This window comes from Cebus imitator, unplaced genomic scaffold, assembly GCF_001604975.1.
Source record: "Cebus imitator isolate Cc_AM_T3 unplaced genomic scaffold, Cebus_imitator-1.0 Scaffold244, whole genome shotgun sequence".
Taxonomy (NCBI): Eukaryota; Metazoa; Chordata; class Mammalia; order Primates; family Cebidae; genus Cebus; species Cebus imitator.
The window spans coordinates 63,325-86,413 of NW_016107559.1; the positions used below are offsets into that span (position 1 = coordinate 63,325).

Below are 23,089 nucleotides of genomic sequence, written 5' to 3' on the forward strand. Positions count from 1 at the left end.
GAGGGGAGGGGAGGAGAGGAGAGGGGAGGGGATGGGAGGAGAGGAGAGGGGGGAAAGGAAGAAAATTCAGAAGGTACAAAAAGGTTTATGGCAAAAAGTAAACTTTCATCTCATCCTTCCCCTACCCCACTCACACAGTTCCTCTTTGGGAGGTAATGACCTTTCCAGTTTCAGTTTTGTGTGTATCCTACATACTTCGATGTGTTTATTTTAAGGTCCATTGCTCTTAGCAAACATCACCATCACCACTACTACCCCTATTACCCCTGCCTTTCCAGTCACATGGTTAGCTTGCTTCTGGTCTCAGGAGAGCATGGTGGATAACATCAGAGACCCAAGGTCAAGGTCAGAAAGCCTGAGAGCTGAAGGTCCCTATTTGTGGGTAGGATATGCCCTTTCTCCATCTCTTCTCCCCTTTCCTTCTACCCCTTTCTATGTGCACCTCCTTTAAGAAGCTGATGTTCTGATCCTCAGTTCCATCCATCCAAGCAGCAGTGATACCTAGAAGACCATTAGTAAAATTTCCCATCCTTTAGTTTATTACTCAGACTATGTTCTTGGTGTACATATATTGGAGGTTAGGACAGAAGTTAATAAAACTTTGGTGTATACAAGATTCTTACAGGCCGGGTGCAGTGACTCACACCTGTAATCCCAATACTTTGGGAGATCAAGGCTGTAGGACTGTTTGAGCCCAGGAGTTCGAGACCAGCCTGGGCAAAATAGCAAGACCTCATCTAAACAAAGAAACAAACAAAAAAATGTGCCTCTAGTCCCAGCTACTCCAGAGGTTGAGGTGGGAAGATCACTTGAGCCTAGGAGGTGGAAGCTACAGTGAGGCATGGTCACATTACCGCGCTCCAGCCTAGGTGACAGAGCAAGACTCTATATCAAAAAAAAAAAAAAAAAAAAAAAAAAAAAAAAAAAAAATATATATATATATATATATATATATATATATATATATATATAGAGTAAATTATAAAATGCAGGTTCTTGGGTGCCATACCCAGAGATTCAGAAGGTCTTGGCTCAGCCCAGGAGTCTGGTTTTCCACTTGTACTTCTTCCCCCATGGTGATATGGCGATCGGGATATACATGGCTCCTGGATCACAGTTCTAGAAACACGGCCTTCACTATTCTTACTGACTCTCATCCCTAGAATCCTCTATTAGGGATTACTGATTATTTCCTTCATCGTTGCTGGTTTTTCAAAGTCATGACCAGTGTACGGCTATTCTATATTACCTGGGTGTTTTTCTCTTTGTTTTCAGTATATGAACTTTGAAGTTGTTGTTGAGAGACTCCTGACAAATCCATTTTCCGTGGGTTTTATAAGATGACACTACCCGTTTCAGGGAAGGCCATTGTTTAAATATGGTCAGTTGCAGTTCAGGACACCAACTCCATTCTCTGCATGTCTCATCGTCTCAGTTTCTGTTGATGGAAGCATCCTCAATGCTCTGATTTTCCAGAGCAGGATCTTAAAGTCCCTACACTTAAACATTTGTTTTCCCATATGGCAGCAAATCCATATGGTGGTCCATGGGTATATTACCGTCTGGTCTTCTCTCAGTTTTACAGTGTGTGCACCCAATGAGTGTTTTTCAAACTCCTTCCATCCTTGAGGGCTCCCGCAAGTGTTCTTGACAGTCTGGGAATCATCTGAGTTTATCGTTTAATATTATCTTTCCAGCTCTATGATAATATTAAAAATATATGTATAATCTGGACGTCTGTCTGACCCCTGATAGCAGAGGGCTGCTACATAATTTTGGTTCCCTTATTTGAATCTGTGTTTACCACCAAATTAGCATCAACTGACCACCAAGGGAAAGAATTTACCTCTTGATGAGTTGACAAGCACATTTGGCAACCATGAGGTTGACTTGGCTTCCTGTCCAGCTGAGACTGAAAGGCCGAGTCCTTCCTGGGCCTGGCAGATGAAGGGAGGGCCCTCAGATTCTGGTGCCTGATACCTCTCTGACTCCATCTCCTGCAGCTTTCTCCCTTGCCCACCAGCTTCTTTAATCTAGGGAGGCTTCCTCAAGGGCCTTGGTACTGCCTAGCCTATTCTCTCCGACTAGAAGATTCTCCCCCCAGATACTGGCAAGAATAACAACACCCTCATGTCCTTCAGGTCTTTGCTTAAGTGTTTGCTTAAGTGATTGCATTTCTCAATCCTATTTAAGATTACAACTCTCTGCCCCCCATCCCTCTCCCTACTACATTTACCCAGCTCTTTTTACAATTCACTTATTTCTCATGTTTATTGTTCCTTGTAGTTTGCTCTATTAGACTGTATGCTCCATGAGAACAGGGCTTTTTTTGTTTTGTTCACAGATGTCTCCCAAACACTTAGAGTAGTGCCTGATACATAGTAGGTACATAATAAATGTTTAATGAATTTTCCAATGTCTAATTGACAATCCCTGCATCACTGCTCTTGTACTCATACTAAATTTGTCAGTTTTGCAGACAAAACCCCTCTTTTACAGTGATAATTTGCAGAGAAAATACTTTTTTTTTTTTTTTAAGATGGAGTCTCACTGTATCACCCAAGCTGGAGTGCAGTGAGTGGCCTGATCTTGGCTCACTTCAACCCCTGCCTCCCGGGTTCAAGCGATTCTTCTGCCTCTGCTTCCCGAGTAGCTAAGATTACAGGTGCATGTCACCATATCTGGCTAATTTTTGTTTTTTTGTTTTTTTAGTAGAGACAGGGTTTCACTATGTTGGCCAGGCTGTTCTGAAACTCCTGACCTCAGGTGATCTGGCCACCTCAGCTTCCCAAAGTGCTGGGATTACTACAAGCGTGAGCCACTCCACCCGGCCAGAAAAGGCATTTTTCAATAGATAAAATATTAAACTGAAAAGTTTGTGTTTTCTCAAAGTGAGATCCATCGATTCCAGGAGCCTCAGAACACAGGCTCAGGGGATGAAGTGTCCTGAATTTGACTAACACTTCTCTAGCACGCTCCTGGCTGACCACCCTCTCACTCCTGGGCCAGGAATAAACACCTTGCTGGCATTCGACACAGCTGGTGACTCTTCCTTGTCGGTAGGCAGGGTGGGCTTCACCTTCCATGAAAGGAGCCTCTTACTTTTTTTGTGCAATTCCGGAGTAGCCATTTTCCCTCTCTTTACATCATTTTCTTTAGCTTGCTAACTTTTAAATTTATTTCATTCTTCCATATTACGAAAGAAACATACATACAATTTAGAGAACTATGAAGACATACGAAAAAAATGTCCAAAGACTTGAAATCATACTAATTTGTAAAAGATAACTTCTGTAGCTTGCCTCTCTGCACATAAATGCAATACTCAGACACACCACCAATAATATTTTGGTGTAGTTTTTCTAGTTTTTGTTCTATGTGTATGTATTAAGTTGAAATATAGGAAGTTGCCAATGTTCAAACATTTTGATCCATAAAAAGGCAATTCATTAATCAATTATTTATTTGAGATAGAGTATTGCTTTGTTGTCCAGGTTGGAGTACAGTGGCACAATTGGGGTTCACTGCAACTTCAACCTTTCAGGCTCAAGTGATCCTCCCACCTCAGCCTCCCAGGTAGCTGGGACCACAGATGGGTGCCACCATATCTGGCTAATTTTGTTCTTATTTGTAGGGACAGGGTCTCACTATGATGCCCAGCCTGGTCTGGAACTCCTGGGCTCAAGCAATCCTCCCACCTAAGCCTTGCAAAGTGCGGGGATTACAGGCATGAGCCACTGCACTCGACCTGGCAGTTTATAGTTCAACCTAGTTAATTTCCACATACCATACCATGTGTATTTTGCATCATACTCTTTTCCTGTCGTTCTAACAGCACCACTTACCCATGTATTTATGGATTCTCGGGCTGTTCGTGAGCTTGCATTAACAGCACAAATAATTGATGAGCATTAGCATCTCAGCACAGAGCACTGCTTTGTAAATCATTAGAACAGTACAAGTAGGGCAGACTTCGAGTCTTGATATGAATGACAATCCTCAGTGATTCTTCCATGAGACTCTTCCTATAAATTCCCTCAGTCAATTGCCTACATACAGTGCCTGGCACCAGATTTTCTGCCCCAATGGCAGCTTCTGGGAATGCTGCTAATAATTATGTATAGTTGTTCATCTCTTTTTCCTCTTGTTCCTCTGTATGAATCTGGTCCATCACCAGTGATGTATAGTCAGTTTGTAGTTTATCTTCCTCTCCAATAAAATCATGCTCTTTTGTTTCCTTTGTTGTTATTTTTTGTGGTTTCTGGATTTTTGAGCCAAGTACAGTCTACTGGCACTAAGACAGCTGACTATATTTTTGAGCTTTGCAGGAGGAGGGCTGCTCTTAGAGTCCTGGCTTCCTCTCAGCAAACATCATCAGGACTGTCAGCTCTCCATCATTTCATCACAGCAAAGTCCTGAAGAGTCCATGGACCAGGCGGTTCCATCACGTTGTGATCTTGCCTCCAAGGTGATTGCCCAGAGACAGTAATCTATATGGGTCCTCTCTGGACCAGTCTATCTGGGACTGAGTACAGCTCTATTCCCAATTAGGCCTTAATTTGCTCTAGACTTGACTGGGTTCAATGATACACTAAGAAGATTATATTTCCATTCAAAAGCCCCATTTACATAAGGTTTGGGAGCTTATAAGATCAACAGTCACTGGTAGTAATAATCCCATGTCACTCAAGGTACAACACCTTACAAGGATAGCCTTTAACATTTTGGCCCCAAGAATAAAACAGTAACAGGAGACTAGAACATTTAAGGGTAATCTGTAGCCTATAAACACATCAAAGGGTAGAGAAAATGAGGCAAAAAATACACAAAGTGAGATGACATATGGCTTCTCTTATCATCAAAACATGATATTCTACTACACAGAGAGGCAGTGTGTCATAAAACCTAACACCCTGGCTTTGAGATCAGACTGACTTGTGTTCGAATCCTTACCCCCTTACTAGCTGTGAACAGCCCCTAGATTGTTTTCTTATCTATAAAACTGAGCTAAAACACTTACTCTGTAGTGATGGTAAGGATTAAAGAGAGAATATATATAAAATATTGATCACACTTGAGCTTGATAGTAGCAGTTATTATAACTAGATTTACACAAATCAAGAATGTTTAATTTGATCCTTTAAATGCTTATGATTGCAAACATGTCATTGTGACATTAATAAACATTAAAAAAAAAACCTTACTACTGCAAAAGAATCATACTAGTTATATTTTCCCATATTTCCTTCTAGTCTTGGTGAATGAGTCAACGCCATCTTTACACAACCTATTTGTGTTTTTAGATTTGTTGTTGTTGTTGAGACAGAGCCTCGCTGTGTCACACAGGCTGAAGTGCAAGTGGAACCATCACAACTCACTACAGCCTTGACCTTCTGGCCTCAAGAGATCCTCCTGCCTCAGCCTCTCATGTAGCTGAGGCCACAGGTGCATGCCACCACACCTGGATAATTTCTTTTTTTTTTTTTTTTTTAGGGTTTGTAAAGATGGGGTCTTGCTATGTTGCCCAGACTGGTACTGAACTCTTGGGCTCAAGCTACCTTCTCACCTGGGTCTCCCAAAGTGCTGGGATTCCAGACGGGAGCCATCGCACCTGACCTGTTTCCAGCTTTTTTTCATTTAACATTGTACCCTAAGTTTTCCCTTTGCAACATGGTCTTTTTAACTTACTGTAAAATAGTTATTATTTCAACTAAAATGCCATAACCTAATTCGTCATCCCTCTTTTGTCGACTACTTAGTTTGTTTCCATTTGGGGAGTATTCTTTCATTTAGTTTCTGCTTCTGTTATGGTGATTTGAAATGCATGATTTTGAAAATATGTAGGTCTTTCCTTTAGGTGTACGCATGTTTCTAACTCAAATTTGAGGGCATCGTTTAAGCTAATGGCTGTTAGCTGTGGGGAAAGAAAAGGTAGTTTCAGTCTAGGGGTCAGCAAATTAAGACAACTTCAAGAATTCACACATCTACCGCTGACCTAGGTTTCATCTCAGCAGTTGGCAAACTGGCATGAGGATGATGGCTGATGGAGGTAAGCACTCAGGAAAAGGATCTTTAAAGTGGTGTAAACACGTTCATGTTCCTGATTTCATTCAACTTCAACTCGCGGCCCAGATGGGAGCGTAGGTATTCACAATGGTTGAAGCACAAAGAGGGTAAAGCAGCGGTAAAGGACTGAGAACGCCTCCTGCCGAGCCCGGGGGCACTGGGAGGAGCTCTGCAGGGGGCGTCGCCTGCCCCCTCAGGGGGCTCCTCCTTCCCGGGGCTCCGGCCCCGCCCGGCTACGAGCATGCCCAGTGCGCACCACGCCCGTCCTAGTGGTGTTGGGCGGGTGCCGCGGCTCCAGGTTTTGCCAGCGACTCGAGCCCCGGCCGGGCTGGGCCGGGTGGGGCGCAGCGCGTGTGCCCCGGCCCCGGGGACTCCCGAGCTCCGTCGGAATTCCCCACGATGCGATGCCCGGGCGGCACCCGCTGCGGCGGCGCTATCCCGGGACGTGCGACTCGTGGACAAGGACAGAAATGAGGTTCCAGGAGCTGCCGGGGCCTCCGTCTATCTCTAGAACGACCGGTCCCCAGGACCCGGCACCCAGGCGCGACTGGAGGGTTCCAGCCATCTCTGCCTCCCTTCGTTCATGTACTCAACAAATAATGCTTAAGCGCCTACTGTATGCCAGAGAGTATTGCAGGGGCTGGGTCACTGCAGTAAAGACAGGTAGAGCCACAGCCCCAAAGCTGACATTCAGGAGGGAAATACATGAGAATTAAACAAATCGGAGGAAAAGCCAAAGACACCGACCTCATCTGCTCCTCTGCCCTCCTTGCAGTTCCTTAAGCAACCCGGAGCCCTTTGGGGTCTTTGCACTTGCTGTTCCCTCGGCCAGAAATGCTCTTTCCCGCTTATCTGAAATATCACTATCACCTTCTCAGTGTCACCCGATCTGACTGCCAGATCAGACCGCCCCATCGGCTCAAGGGCGAGATCCGACCGCTTCCCTGAAAATTCACTGCGTACCTTCACCCTCAAGCCTCCTGACCCCGCTCTTTTTCCTCTTAGAACTTGTCACTTTCTAGTATACTACATAGTTTGCTAATTTGCTGTTTATCTGTTACCTGCCCCTCTTCCCCCAAACTCCACCAGGGGAAGAGAATTTTTGTCTATTTATTCACCACGCGAGAAGAACTGGAATAGATGCTCAATAAATAATTGCAGATAATGGATACATCATTAAATGCTATGAAGAAAATAAAGTACATGGAGTGGCTAGGAGCAGAGGGCTAATCAAGGAAGGTGGTCAGGAAAAGCCTCTCTGAGGAGGGGACCTATGTACAATGAGAAGGCGCCGGCCATGTGAAAAGATGGGCCAGGACGTCCCACTGAGGAAAAGGCGCGCGCCAATGTCCTGAGGCTGGTGAAGTTCGAATGTATGACGGACAGAAAGATGCTCTCGGAACCGCAGGCAGGCAGGTGTGAGATGAAAAGGAAGTGGGAAGCAGGAGCACAGATCAGGTAGGGGCCCCGTGAGCCTTGGGACGGTTTACTCAGGGAAGCTTACTAGTGCCACGGGACGAGAACTGGACTGGGACTCAGTAGGACCTCAGCTCAACCGCGCATCCGTCGCGCAAGACTCCTCGTTTCAAAGTTTCTTTGGGCGCCAACTGCTTGCCTTTCCTAGGCATGAAATCACTGAGGGCCAGGCACATAGTAGGTGCCCAGTCATGTTGTGGAACAAACGGCTGCATGCATGCGAGGGGGAACTCAGGGCCTTCCCGCAGCTCGGCGGAGAGCCCCGGTGGCCCTAGGAGAAGCGTCGGGGCGCGCCAGGGCGAGGCGGGGGCGGGAGAGCACCGCAGGCCGGCCCGGGCGCCCGCCCCCAGCCCGGCGCGCGGGCCCGTCGCGGCCAGCCGGGCCGGCGGGAACCGCCCGCGGGCGGCACTGGGCATGCTCAGACGGCGGCCAGGTCGCGCCGCGAGCGAGCTTCCGCGCCGCCCGCACGCGCGACCTACCTGGGCGCCCCGCGCCCCTGGATGCTGCAGGTACGAGCCGGTGCGACCACAGCGGGCCAGGGGCAGGGCGCGGGGCGGCCGTGGGCCGGGGTCGCGCTCGGCGCCACCCTGCCCCCACCCGTCCCTGGGGCGCGCGGCGGACGCGTGGGCGGGCTGGCGGGTGCCGCAGCCCCAGGATCCCCTCACCGCGTCGGGGCAGGGAGGGGGCGTCCCGCCGCGCTCACCTGGCTGGGACCCGGCGGGAGGGCGCGGGCGGGGCGCCGGGTGGGGCTCGGCCGGGGCGGGCGGGCGGCCGGGACGCGGCGCCGGAGCGTGGGCGTGCGCTCCGGCCGGGCAGGGGCGGGCGCAACCCGCGGAGCCCGTGCTGCTGGCGCCGCCGAAGGACCCCGCGCCGCCGCGACCCCGGCTCGGGGCGCCGAGGGGGCGCACAGCCGGCAGGGAGCCAGCCAAACGCGGCGGCCAGCGCTCGGTTCCCAGGGCGAATCCGCCTCTCGGCTTTCAAAGATGGCATTTCCTGGGCCTGGCACGAAACTCCAGCGCCAGTAAACCCTCCCCGTTCCGCGGCCGATATGGAATGATTTATCAGGTACCTGCGGTGAGACAGCTGCAGAGGGGGGAGTGTTTGTGAGAGTGCCCAGCCCCCCGGAAATTCCCATTTTCAGGTACCTAAACTTACTTAAAGTTGCGGTTGTCTTAAAAATTCATGGGAAGTTGAGAGATCTTGACACCTGGGTTTTCCCAGCTGGTGGAAAGAGCTTGTGACTTGGAAACTGGAGACCTCTGTTCAAGTTGGGCGCCCCCTTGGCCAGCTGGTGACCTTGGGCAAGTTGTTTAACCTCTCTGGTCCTGTTTTCTCCCTTGCAAACAGCTGGTAATAATGCCCACCTCGCTGGGTTGTTGGGTGGGTTAAGTGGGATAAATTATGTGGAGGTGTTTGGCACTGTGCCTGGCACAAAGCTAGCAAGCAGTTGGCGTGATGTGAATTTAATTCGTTTAGAGACCCTAGTGGCTCTCATTTCAGCAGGAAATTAGAATTAGGAAACCATCTTCAGGGGCCAGTGGTGGAGTGACAGACCCTGTCTCTGTGCCCAGGAGAACTTCTGCTGAAATCAGGGCCTCGGAAAAACAATTTAGCCAAATTGTAATCGGAGAGCATCTTCTTTAAAAGCAGTTTTATACATTCAGAAACTCCAGAAGTTGGCAGTTTGGCTCCACTTACAAAAGAGCTGTTTTGCAAGATGATCCATCTTGCAAATGTTTAAGCAGATGATGGGAGAAAGTAAAGCCTGCTTAGGAAAATTTCTGTTATAAAAAGCTCCCAAATCCAACTTTAAGTGATTATTTAGATCAGGATTTCTCAGCCTTGCACTACTGACATTTGGGGTTTGATAATTATTTGTGTCTTGGGCATTGAGGGGTTTAGAAGCATCCCTGGTCTGTAGATTCCAGTAGCAATTCCTGTCCCCCAGTTGTGCCAACCAAAAATGCCTCCAGGATTGTCAGATGTCCCCTAGGGAGCAAAATGCCACCCCCGAACCTCTTTAGAACGACCAATTTAATTCTTGCTTTCTGCCATTAGCCTGAGTTGTTTGAGAATTTCAGCTTGTGCTTTTATAATAAGCTTTGCATAGCCTTATAGAACTTAGAGCACATTCACCTGTATTATCTCATTTAATCTTTACAACTCCCTTGTGAGGCTGGTGTCACTCCCATTTTACAGATGAGGACACTGAGGCTCTCAGCAGCCAATTATACAGTATGTGGTAGAGCTGGGATATAACCCAAGTCTCCTGGTTCCAAGAGCAGGTCTTTTTCATCTGCATCAAGCTGCCTGCCCTTGGTTGTATGGAGACTTTGATGAAATGGCTTTCTGGCTGATTAAATCAAGATGTGAAATATATTGGAAGCTGGAAACTTTTTTGAGATTGACTAGTTGAAAATTAACAAGAGTAAGCTATTATCTGACAGAGAAGGCCGTTCTAGTTAAATATTCTAGTTTATAGCGAGCTCCCATAAATCCCACATGCAGTTAATGGAATACCAATTTGCAGAGAATTAGAATAGAACATGCCTAATACTCTGTATTGATCCTGCATTGTCGCTGGTGATTTGCCATCTCCTAAAAAGGACTCATATATGCAAATTACACATTAGCTGGGGAATATAAAAGGTCAAGTTACTGAAGGCATCTCAGAGTAGCTGAGGCATTTATTGAGCTTATGTATGGCAAATGCAGTGCTGAGTGGGGATGTGGGGTAGGCCCATGGAGCCCAGAGATTCCTGGGTGCCTGCATCCACTTCCCTGCAGGAAAGGGCAGGCCCTGGTCAGGCCAGACAGGTGGTGGGCCCTCAGACGCTTTGGGCAAGAGAAAAAGCCCAAGTTACTATGGAGGCAGATTCACGATCCCACACCATGTCACCAGTCATGTCTCTGAGCTCTCAATTCATCTTTTATCATACAGAAGATACTCTGGGAGTTTCTAGCATTCTCATTCAAGTCTCAGAGACCTGGTTAGGGAGGCAAGGTCAGAGACAAATCTTATCCCTGGAAGAAGTTGGGGTTCTGAGGTGGTAATTGGCTTCAGGGAATTGAGACCAATGCCTTATTGGCTGTGAACTGGATGGTTTCACACACATTGGGGTTTGTTGCTGCCAAACCCCAACCCGCTCCCCCACTTACAGTTAAGAAAACTGAGCTAGCAAAGGTAGAGTGAGACGGGGAGCAAAAGGGACCAATTTTGACCTTTTGAACTACAGGTCCAGGCACACAAAAGACAACATTTTCTAGGGCAAGCATTACCTACCAGAAGGGCTGAGCTTTGGGGATGGGAGGGAGAGAGGGAGAGAGAAGACATGGTACCCTGCCTTTCCCCAGCCCTCAGAGTTTGTGGTAGTTGAGAGGAGGCCAGCAATTTGTGGTCCCTACATCTTTCCCCAGGAGAGCTCACCTTCCTTTCAGCATTGTCGTCCTGGAAGTCAGGGACAGCTCTTCTTTATCTGTTCCCAAGATCTGTTGTAGAAGCTGAAATGCTGAAGACACCCAGCACATACCCTGCCCTGGAAGGGCTGGTGGAGGCAAGGTAGCCTACCCAAGCAGCAGCTCTTCATACCAACCCTAACAGAGACGGGAGACTAGGTCAGTGTCCACACTGCTCTTGGCTGGGTCCAGGTGACCTCAGACTCTGATCTGATAGGTGTCTTCTTTCTTCTGGCTGAGAAGGACCTGGGAAGTGCCTGGTAGGCTCCAGGCTGAAAACCGATTTGGTAGTGGGTTCTAAGACCCAGAAATCTTGCATCTACCGAGCTTCTGATTGTGTGTGCACCTGAAGCCTCCTGCTGCCCCCAGGTTTACTTGTTATTCCAAGACCAGGTGTGAGCACAGATTTAACAGCAAATTCAGACATTTATTGAGTCTCTACCATATTATTAGGCCATAGGGCTGCAGAGGTGAACGCCGAACCCCTGCCTTGGAAGGATTCATGGTGGATTTGGGAAGACAGTGACATTTGTGTGTGTATATATGCATCTCCATCCATCTGTCCATGGTCCTGTAAATGCTTTAAAAGGATAAGCTAGATGCAAGAGACACCAGAGGATTCAGCCATTCATTCTGATGGGTATCAGGAAACACTGTGGGGAGTAGTTCTAACCATGGGGAGAAGTTAGTTCTAACTTCAAGGCATAATTGGAATTGAGCCTTGAAGCTAGGAACAAGATGGCATTCGGGGCAGGCAAAACAGCAGGGACAAAGGTATGAAGAGACTTTGTGTATTGTAGGCATGGGGCTCTTCAAGTCCAGTCTGGTCTGTTTTGTTTTTTTAGACAAGGTCTCACTCTGTCATTCAGGTTGGAGTACAGTGGCCTGATCAAGGCTCAAGCAGTCCTCCTCATACCTCACACCTGGGACTACAGGCATGTGCTCCATGCCCAGCACATTTTTTGTTTTTTTTTGTGGAGACAGTCTGTGTTGCCCAAGCTCATCTCGAACTCCTGGGCTCAAACAGTTCTCCTGCTTCAGCCTCTGAAAGTGCTGAGATTACAGGCATGAGCCACCGCACCCAGCAAGTCCAGCCTCTTCGGGTTCACTAATGCAGAACCCGTCTGCTGTGGTTAGGGTCTGCCTCATCCTCTACATGGGCCAGGCCTCGCCCAGTTCAGGGCTAAGTGCCGATTCTCCTTCTTTACACCCGGACGGAAGCGATGCCTCTGTGTTGTCTTTGAGACAGGAGTAACTTCTGCGGGGATGCCTCTGGTTTTAGTTATCAGCACTAATCTGGTACTTACTGGCTGCCACACACTGTAGTGAGTGCTCTCCAAATATTAACTTAACTCATTTAATCTTCACAGCAACCCTGTGGCCAGGCTGCCTCCCGGGTACAAGTAGGTGGGGGCTGAACTCCTCTGCCCAGTATATGTCCCTCTGTGGGTGATGCTCTGATTGTGGCATGGCCCCCCCTGGCTGCCTTTATATCGATGATAGATAAAACTGCCTTTACAGTCTGAGTTGCAATGGAGCACTGACTGCCACGGATTTTTCTCCCTGACCCCATTTCCTTTACGGGGCCGACAGGACTCTGCTGACTACATTTTCTGAACCAAAGATTAGGATCTGTAGTGTGAAAAAAGAATGTGTGTGCTGCTGCTTTGTGCAGGAGGAGGCCTGAGAAGTGTTTGGATACTGAGAGAGTGGAATTTCTGAAACATTTTGATGGTTTATGTGGAAAGTTAGGACAGAGGATTTGAAATTGGGATCGTCCTGGAAAATTCAGGTCCCATGATTTACTATTAGGATACACAAGCTTTTAGTAAATGTTTAAGCAGTGTAGAGTGAAGTGAATTTTCTGTACTGAGCCCCAATAGGGAACAAATGCTGCTTTTTAGCCTCAAAAGCTTACTGATTCCTTCCAGCCCCATTTTACAGATGGGGTGAAAAACTGAGGCTCAGAGATGAAATAACTACCAAAGGGCACGGTGTTTGTAAGCAGTGCAGCTGAGATTTGTCTCTTTGGGTTTTGTTTTGTTTTGTTTTGCTTTTTAAATATAGAGACAGGGTCTGACCATGTTGCCAGGCTAATCTTGAACTCCTGGGCTCAAGTGGTCCTCTTGCCTCGGCCTCTCAAAGAGCTGGGATTACAGGCATGAACCACTGTGCCTGGCTGCAGCCTGCATTTGAACCCAAGTCTGTGCCTAGACAAATCATTTGTTGAAGTCAAATAAAATATAAAAACAGATATTTCTCTAAATGTAAAGCATTTTACTTGTGAAGTAAGAATTATAATTTGGGATATATATACGGACCAGGTGGTCTTTGGTTTGCCTAGAAAACAAAGAGAAGGTTGGGAGTTTCATTAGAATGAGAAATGTTACGAATTGTTTTGAGAGAAAGTCCATTGGCACTGGAGAAGCTCTTAGGGAGCTGGGAAACTGATTGTTACATAAAGGTGGTCGATAAAACTAGTCTTAGAGTTGCAGCAAGCTGTTTCAGTAGTCATTAAATAAAACTGGTTTTAGGTTCTACCAGGCAGTTTTAGCAGCCAGGCTTGCAGATAATTAATATTTTTGGAGCGGTATGCCCTGAGTATTTTTCCCCTGGCCTCTCGATTTACTTGGGCATGACCAGAATGACCCAAATTGTATCATCAACTTCCACCCCGTAAACTGAGAATCACAATAGCACCTATTCCCTTTAAATTGACTGTTGTAAATGAGCTAATGATGGAAAACCAACTAAGGCAAAACTTGGTATAGATAAGGGGTCCCTCATTTTGTGGTCAGACCCCTGACCCTCCAGACAAGTGCTTAGATCTGTGTTCAGTGCTGAGAGTCGCTGTGGGTGAGTGAGGGTCCCTCCCAAGTCAGGACCACAGGTCCTGGTTCTCAAGACTGAAGGGATGTTCCAAGAGGGAGCAAGACTGGGCAGGGCCATGGCTGCCTGAACGCTGTGCTGATGAGAGGCCCCTGGCGTAGGAGCGGGGTTGGAAACCTGGCCCATGCATGTTACCTCTCTCAGCCACATCAGCTCAAGGCCTAGCCCAGAGGTTCTTGGTGAGGAGGCAGCAGCCAGCTCCATCAGCCACTCTTGGGCCTGGGGAGGGGAGTTTAGCTGCCCAAGTTCAGTCTTCACCACTGGCTCCCCACCCACAGCCCCTGCCCTGGTCTGGTTGTCAAACGCATACATGGTTCTTGTAGAAAATAAAAGTGTCAGGGAGCACAAGAAAAGTCATGTATGAGGCTTCTCATGAAAGCAGCTGGCCCACTCTCAGCACTGCCCTCTCCCACTTCCGTGGGCTCTCTACTCCACAGACGAGGGAGTCTTCCATACACTGCTATTGCTCTCAAAATGAAGACAAAGCTGATCTCTCAGCATCTCCCGCAGGCCCTGTGTTCATGCTCTTTCCAGCCTCACCTCACTGTGCTCCCTCCTGCTGCAGGGCCTGCAAGAGCCTGGAACCCTCTCCCCCTCCCCATTGGTTACTTTCTCCTGTAGGTCTCAGCTCCATGATTGCAGATGCCTTCGCTCACCTTCCTGACTTGAGTTAAACTGTTGCTATAAATGTTCATGCCACCAGAACTCTCTTCATTATAGCACATTTCCTAGTGACAATTTCGCAGCTTAATTAGTGTAATTATTTGTATTAGTACCCGTCTCCCAGCTACAATGTAAGCTGTGTGAAGCCAGGGTCTCCTTTTCTTTCTTTTTTAACTTTTTCTAAGCTTTATTTTTTTTTTTCTTTTAACGTTTGATCCGATTCAGACCCATAGGAAAGTTACAAGAATAAATCAAAGAAGTCCCATAAACTCTTCACCCAGATCCCCCAGCATTACCATTTTATCCTTTTTATTTTATCCCTCTCTGTGTATATCTCTCCTGAAACATTTGAGGGTTATTTATCAATGCCTCCTTTACCCCTACATATATTTCCTAAAAGCAGTGATATTCTCTTCCATAACTACAATACTAATTTTAGAATCAATAAATTGATGTTGCTACAACACCATTTACCTAATCTATAAACCTTAAGTTTTATATACTTTTTTTTTTTTGAAAGAGAGTCTCCTTCACTCTGCCACCCAGGCAGGAGTGCAGTGGCGTGATCTCGGTTCACTGCAATCTCTACCTCCTGGGTTCAAGCAACTCTCCTGCCTCAGCCTCCCAAGTAGGTGGGATTACAGGCGTGCGCCACCACACCTGGCTAATGTTTGTATCTTTTTGTGGCTATGGGGTTTCACCATGTTGGCCAGGCTGGTCTCGAACTCCTAAGTAATCCGCCTGTCTCAGCGCCCCAAAGTGCTGGGATTACAGGCATAAGCCACCGTGCCGAGCCTAGACATTAAGTTTTGCCAGTTGTCTTAGTGATGTCCTTGTTTATAGCAAAAAAAAAAAAAAAAAATCTCTTATCATGGGTTGCATACAGTTGTCGTGTCTCTTTAGTTTCCTTCAAACTAGGACAGTCCCCCAACTGTTCTTTGTCCCTTGGGACCTTGACATTTTTGGAAAGTACAAGCCAATTATTTTGTAGAATGCCCCTCACTTTGAGTCTGTTTTAACTCACCCTTTTGTCCCCAGTGTCAAGCACAGTGCCTGGACCATCAAATGCACTCAGTAAATATTTGTTGAATGAGGAGAAGGAGAGATAGAAGGAGGTGCAAGGGGAAAGTCAGCAGGTTTCTGCTTTCCTCCACCCCCACACCTTTCCCTGCTGAGAGATGTGTTTTGTTTTCGTTTTTGAGGTGGTGTCTCACTCTGTCACCCACAGAGTGCAGTGGCACAACCTTGGCTCACTCCAACCTCTGCCTCCTGGGTTCAAGTGAGTCACCTGCCGCAGCCTCCTGAGTAACTGAGATTACAGGCGTGACCACCACGCCTGGCTAAGTTTTTGTATATTTAGTAGAGATGGGGTTTTGTCATGTTGGCCAGGTTGATCTGGCACTCCTGACCTCAAGTGATCCACCTGCCTCGGCCTTCCAAAGTGCTGGGATTACAGGCGTGAGCCTCCCCACCCGGCCTGGATGTTTAGTTGCAGTCATACTGTATACAGGTTTGAATCCTGCTATTTTTATAACAAAGCTTTCCCCTCAAAAAAAAGGCTTCCTGAGAAGATAGTGAGCCTGCTGTCTTTTCAGGTATACAAACAGAAGCCAGATGATGGTTTGGCAGGGATATTGCAGAGGCAAATGGAATGTTTGATGAAGGGTGAGACTTACCAGGTTGGGGATCCCTGCTAATTCTGAGGAGCCTTCTCTAATTGCAGCTCTGACTTCACAGGCCTAGAACCCCAAGAATAGTGTAACTACAATTTATCATTCAGACCAGAACAATTTGAGAATAAAAGGGGTGTTATTAATAATTGCACCTGACTGACAGGCCTCAGCTGGGACTGCCCTAGGTAAATCAGGACGGGTGGTCACCCTATTTAAGAGTGACTTGGAGTTTGAGATCAGTGCAGGGTGAACCAGCATGGAAAACCCTCCAGCACTAGGAATCTTCTGCGTGGATAAAGACAACATTAATCTCTGTGTGGCCTGCAGGCCTGATGTTTGTGGCTTTGGTTCCCACACCTCTGTGTTCCCACCTCCAGTGGGGTTCCGCTTCCCAGCTTTGTGCCTGCCACACTGGCCTTTTGTCAGCCCTCACCTCACCATAGTACTTTCCTGCCACAGGGACTGGCAGAGTCTGGGACCTCACTCACATACCCAGGCTGGATGGGGGGGCAGGGACAGGGTTTATGGTAGATGCACAGAGAGGCGAACAAGCCAGCTATGCTTCCCACTGACCAGTTTCTAATAGAATGTAAGAGCCAGGGTGTGTAAGCAAGGAAGGGCAGGAGGCGGGAGTCACCCTAGGCCTTATCTTCTTTCCTCTAGTGCTCGAACTTCCACCTCTTCTTCCTGCACCAACGCCCACATCCCTGTTCCAGCCCTAGTTCTAGATCATGACTGTTTCTCTGACCTTTGGCAAAGGCAGGGAAGCAGGTGGCATAGGGGACCCAGGCACAAGAGGATGGGCATTGGATGAACAGTAGGTGCCGACAGGGACTTGGATGCAGAGAAGCTGGGCAGGAAGCCAGCATCTAGGGATCCCAGTAACAAGGTCACTACAGGGCGATTTATCAGGAAGCCTAGATTTGTAATATCAGGTGACCAGACACTCCGGTCAAGAGGTCAGGCCCTGGGATCCGTACAGTCTGGTTCTTCAACTCACTTTCTGCCTAGAAGAAAATACAAACCTTGCCTTCTTGGATTGCAGAGTATTATAGGATGAGAATGTGATGATAATGGAGCTATTTTCTGGGAAGCATCCCAGTCATGTGAACTTTAAGAACACTGTCCAGTACAGTCATGTTTTTATTACTCTAGGCATCAGCAGCTTTAATGGAAAAGCCAGTTAGTAAAGGAATGTTCCAGTTCTTAGAATGCAAGATACTAGTACTGTTTGAATGTTGGAAAGACTTTTTGGTTTAACTGTGTTATTAGATTTTACTGCTTTGTGGCTCACGCCTGTAATCCCAGCACTTTGGGAGGCCTACGCAGGTGGATCACCTGAGGTCAGGAGCTGGAGACCAGCCTGACCAATATGGTGAAACCCCGTCTCTACTAAAAATACAAAAATTAGTGGGGCATGGTAGCATGTGCCTGTAGTCCCAGCTACTCGGGAGGCTGAGACAGGAGAATTGATTGAACTTGGGAGGTGGAGGTTGCAGTGGGTTGAGATCACGCCACTGCACTCCAACCTGGCAACGGAGCGAGACTTTGTCTCCAAAAAAAAAAAAAAAAAAAGTACTTCCGCCTGGGCGTGGTGGCTCATGCCTGTAATCCTAGCACTTTGGGAGGCAGAGGCGGGTGGATCGCCTGAGGTCAGAAGTTCAAGACCAGCTGGCCAACTTGGTGAGTCCAAGACCAGCATGGCCAACTTGGTTAGACCCTGTCTCTACTGAAAATACAAAAAAATTACACAGGAGTGTTGGTGGGCACCTGTAATCCCAGCTACTTGGGAGGCTGAGGCAGGAGAATGGCTTGAACCCGTGGTGGGCTGGGGAGGGCGGCACAAAGGTTTTTGTGAGCTAAGATTGCACCGCTTTACTCCAGCCTGGGCGAAAGACCAAGACTTTGTCTTGGGGAAAAAAAAAAAAAAGTACTTCCCACCCCACATAGCTGCTTAAAAGCATTTAGTTTGGGGTCACTTTTTATATGACAGCACATGTCACACAGTGTCAGAACTGGAAGGGACCTTAGAAAAGCCTTTTCCAGCTCCCTCTTTTGTGGATGGAGAAAATCGAGGCTCTGCAAGGGATGTAACATACTCAAGGGCACACAGTCGATGGCAGAGCAGGAGCTGGTACCCGTGTCTCAGAATTTCCAGCCCCTAGATCTTGGGTGTGTTTTCTACATCTCATCCAAGGAAGTTTCTCAGAAAGGCCATGTATTTTTATTTGGTTAATACCCTTTGGCATTTCTCTAACTATAGAAATGTGTTGTATTGGCGTTGAAGCAGTTAGGCATTTCTTGCTGAATTTCTCTTTGTAGGAGTTGCTAGGCTGTCTTTTTTTTCTTTTTGTTTTTATGTGAAAAAGATGATGTATACCTTCTACTGAATTTCCACATCCGTAGTGGTGTTTCTCAAACTATAGCACATCACCAGGAAAGCTGGTTAAGAGAGGCCGTTGGGCCCCACCCTCAGAGTATGTGATTCTCTTGGTCTGAATCAGAGCCTCTGGCAAGGCCGGCAGGTTTACATTTCTAACAAGCTCTCTGATGATGCCACTAGTTTAGCTGCCGGGACTGCCTTTGAGGTCTGCTGCCCGGGGTTTCCTGTCAGTTTCAGATAATGTTCTCTGTGCTTTGCAGCCAGCTGGGCCCTCCCTGCTCTCAGTCTGCACCATCCTCCTTCCACCTGACTTTCTCCCCTCTCCAAGTCTCCTGGCTGCTGTCCTAACCTCTCCAGGTGGCCCCACCACCTCCACCTGTTGCCCTGTGATGCTCGAGGCCGTCTGTGCAAGCCTCCTTTACTTTATCTCTTCACTTTCTGGCCCCTCTCTTCTTGCTGACTTTCCTCCAGTCTAGAAAAGTAAATGTCTCTGGCTCAGGCTTACCTCTCCACTAACTTCCTACCACCTGAAAGTGGAGCTGGCCCCACCTGATTTCTCCCTTCCCTCTCACCAACAAGTCTCCTGGAGGAACAGTTCGCAGTAACTGAAAAACATTTACTTTCACTTCTGTTGATGAGAAATACCATTCACTTCCAAGAGTTCAGGTTTTCTTTCTTTTTTTTCTTTCTTTTCTTTTTTTTCAGACAAGAGTCCCCTCTCACCCAGGCTGGAGTGCAGTGGCGCAATCTTGGCTCACTGCAATCCCTGCCTCCCGGGTTCAAGCAATTCTCCTGCCTCAGCCTCCCAAGTAGCTGAAATTACAGGCGTGCGCCACAGTGCTCAGCTAATTTTTGTATTTTTTGTGGAGATGGGGTTTCACCATGTTGGCCAGGCTGGTCTCAAACTCCTGAAAGAGTTCAGGTTTTCTATACCTATAAAAAAGGAGTGATGTTTAATTTTTTAATCATAGTGAAATACACATAAGATTTACATGTTAATGATATTTAAGTGCACAATTCATTGATATTAAGTACATTCACATTGTTGTGCAGTCATCACCACCATCCATTCACAAAACCCTTTTCATCTCACTAATCCAAAATTCTATACGCATTCAGTAACTCCCTCCCCCAGCTCCTGGGAGCCGCCATTCTACTTTTTATCTCTATGAATTCAGCTACTCTAAGTGCTTTACTTAAGTGGAATTATACAACATTTGTCCTTTTGCGACTGGATTATTTCACATAGTATAATGCTTTAAGGTTCATCCATGTTGTAGCATGTGGAAGAATTTCCTCCCTTTTAAAACTGAATACTATTCTGTTGTATGCCTGCAGTACACTTTGTTTATCCATTCTGCTGTTGGTAGACACTTGGGTTGCTTTGCCTTTTGGCTGTTGTAAATAATGCTGCTGTAAGCATGGGTGTGTAGAAAGACACAATTTTGATGAAAGGGAACTCACAGCCTCAGGTGAGATGTTTAGGCATTTAGAGCAGTCCGTCCTGCACTTACCAGGCTTCCCCACCTGCCACTTGAGCAACACTGCTCTTGCCGCAATGTCCAGGGACTGCTCACTTGTTAAGACCAGAGGCAGGTTCTCATATCTCAGCTAATTTGGTCAGAGAAATTCTTCTCTGTTTCAGTGCTTCTGTGATGCTCCTGTCCCCTCCTGCCTTCAGCCCGCCTTGGCTCTTCCTCTGCTGCCTGTTCCCTTTATCCTCTGCTCTTATGTCCTGTAGGCCTTTTCTGGTAAACTCAGCTGGTCCTGTCAGGGGCTCATAGGTCTGTGTCTCCAGTCCGGTCATCTCTGGGTATATTAGTCCATTCTCACACTGCTAATAAAGATATACCTGAGACTGGGTAATTATTAAGGAAAGAGGTTTAATTGACTCACAGTTCCACAGGGCTGGGGAGGCCTCAGGAAACTTACAACCATGGTGGAAGGGGAAGCAAAGACAACCTCCTTTACATGGCGGCAGCAAGGAGAAGTGCAGAGCAAAAGGGGGAAAAGCCCCTTACAGAACCATCAGATCTCATGAGAACTCACTCTCCTGAGAACAGCAGCATGTGGGTAATTGCTCCTGTGATTCAGTTACCTCCCATCTAGTCCCTCCCATGACACATGAGGATTATGGGAGCTATAATTCAGTGAGATTTGTGTGGGGTCATAGCCAAAGCATATCACTGGACATTTCCAATCCTGCATATATCAGGTCTGTACAACTTCTCATGAGTGGCCCCCCAGGCCCTCCTCTGCATTTCTGAAATGGAGCTCATCACCTTCTTTCTCAAAAATGCCCTCTCCACTAGTGACATAGTCTTCTTGCTTAGAAACCCAAGGTCACTCTTCACTTGTCTCCCACACCTGCCCTGGACAAGCCAGCCCACCACACCTCAGAAATCCCTTCTCCAACCCACTTTTCTCCACTCCACCCAAACTGAGTTCGCTCGCTTCTCTCGTTTGCCTCTTTTGCTCACTGACACAAATAGGCCCCTTGTGCCTGTACCTCCTTCACACAGCTACCAGAAAAATGTTCCCTTAAAAAGCACAGAAGATCACCTCATTCTGTGCGGGCTCCATCTGGCCTTGCTTTTCCTCGTCTTTTCTCCAACCCCGCAAAATGTACGCTCTAAGCCAGGGCTTCCTAAGCCTTCATGCTAAAATGCAAATCCATACTCAGCAGGTCTGGGCTGGGCTCTATACTCTGCCTTTCCAGCACCCTTCCAGGTGATGCTGGGATGCGGTCCGTAAGCCACCATATGTTGAGTAGCTGGACTCTAGGGGAGATCTGTGTTTCACAGAGTCCTGCAGACCTGTCTTCAGTCCGTTCATAGTGCAAGAATTTCTAAGTTTTATAATGTTTTCTGTTTTATGTAAAGTTAAATATTTTTAATCGTAAACTTAGATTTGTTGTTGCAGTGGTTATTTGCTATTAAAAGAATTTCCAAAGACCAAGAAAGGCTTCAGTTTTCTTCCGAGTTACTAAATAGGGCCAGGTGCAGGGGCGTATGGGGGTCAGGCGTGGGTCTTGAGACTGTTTTTCCTTTAAAGGGGTACATACTGCAAAGGAGTTCCCTCTCTTGAGCTGCTCCAGGGCAGAGGCTCTCCCTTACTCAGTCTTCTCAGGATGGCGGTGGAAGGGGAGGGAGAAGAGTGGTTTCCGCAGGAGGAGATGAGTGTGGAAACTGATGATTCCGGCAAAGAAGACTGGGCGTGGAAGGGGAGCTCTCCTGGGGAAGGTGCTGCCAGCCACAGGAGAAGAGGGCAAGGACCTGGGGGCTGGATCTTATATGACTCTTTACTTTTTATTTTTATGTATTCTTTTTTTATTTGTTTTCCAGTCCCTTTCAGTTATGGGCCTTCAAAAATAATATTTCTCTGTGCTGATTCCGAATTGAATTTGTCTGACTATGAAAACAGTTTGTAGTTGCCTTTTAATTTCCTTAGTCACTTGGTAAACATCAGAAGTGGAGCAGTATGAAAGGATTTGGAAAAGTTGTATAAAGCCTACTATTTTTTAGCATTTAGTTTATTGGACTTACTTTCTTCCCTTTGAAATGAATTAGACGTTGGGAAAGTTTGAAATGCTATCAACATACATTTGGTCCACAAATATTTATTGATTTATGTGTGTCAGGAATCACAGGCATATCAGGGTAGACTATGTTATAGTGTCAGATGCTATGGGAGGCGTGAGGGTCAATACGACTAAGATAAAGGCCCATTTACCAGGGTTTACAACCTGCTGGAGGAGATGAGCAACATACACAAATGACTGCTGTGAGACAGTAAGGCAAGGCCTGGGAGTGGCACAATTGCTGTGCATAGGAATGTAGTGGTGACAGTGGTCCTTTGGGACTACTTTCATGTGCCACTAAATGAGGGGGTTATGTTCTGAGAAATGCAACCTTAGGCGATTTCATCATTGTACAAACATCATAGAGCGTACATGCATAAACTCGGGTGGAATAGCCTACTAGACACCTCAGCTATATGGTAGAGTCTTTTATTCCTAGGCTACAAACCTGTACAGCATCTTACTGTACTGAATACTATAGGCAATTGTACTTTTTATTTTTTTAAGACAAAGTCTCACTCTATCACCCAGGCTAGAGTGCAGTGATGCCATCACGGCTCACTGCAACCTCCATCTCCCAGGTTCAAGCAACCTGCCCACCTCAGCCTCCCAAGTAGCTGGCATTACAGATGCACATCACCACGCTCAGCTAATGTTTGTATTTTTAGAGGACCTTCCAGGTGTGACCATGGCTCAGCTTCAGGCAGAAAGTAGTGCCTTCTAAGGGGAATATAACTGTGGCCTCATTTTTGTAGAGACGGGGTCTCGCCATGTTGCCCAGGCTAGTCTTGAGTCCACCCACCTTGGCCTCCCAAAGTGTTAGGATTACAGGCATGAGCCACTGCACCTGGCCTTATATGACTCTTGATAAGCCTTTGCTGTTGAGGAGCCAGCTGGAGAAAC

At 47.1% G+C, this 23,089-nt stretch overlaps 1 protein-coding gene across 5 annotated transcripts in view; it reads left to right on the plus strand.

Annotated features, from left to right (window-relative positions):
• Positions 1 to 7,952: 7,952 nt before the first annotated feature.
• PTPN3 (protein tyrosine phosphatase non-receptor type 3) overlaps positions 7,953 to 23,089 on the plus strand; it is a 124,972-nt gene continuing 109,835 nt past the window's right edge. For 2 of the 5 annotated variants that reach the window (XM_017498546.2, XM_017498549.2), the window contains exon 1: positions 7,953 to 8,051. The gene's annotated coding sequence lies outside the window, so the exon portion shown is untranslated. Of the gene's footprint in view, positions 8,052 to 8,433; positions 8,608 to 23,089 lie in introns of those variants that run through there. The other 3 variants (XM_017498550.2, XM_017498547.2, XM_037727888.1) reach the window with 3 other exon arrangements.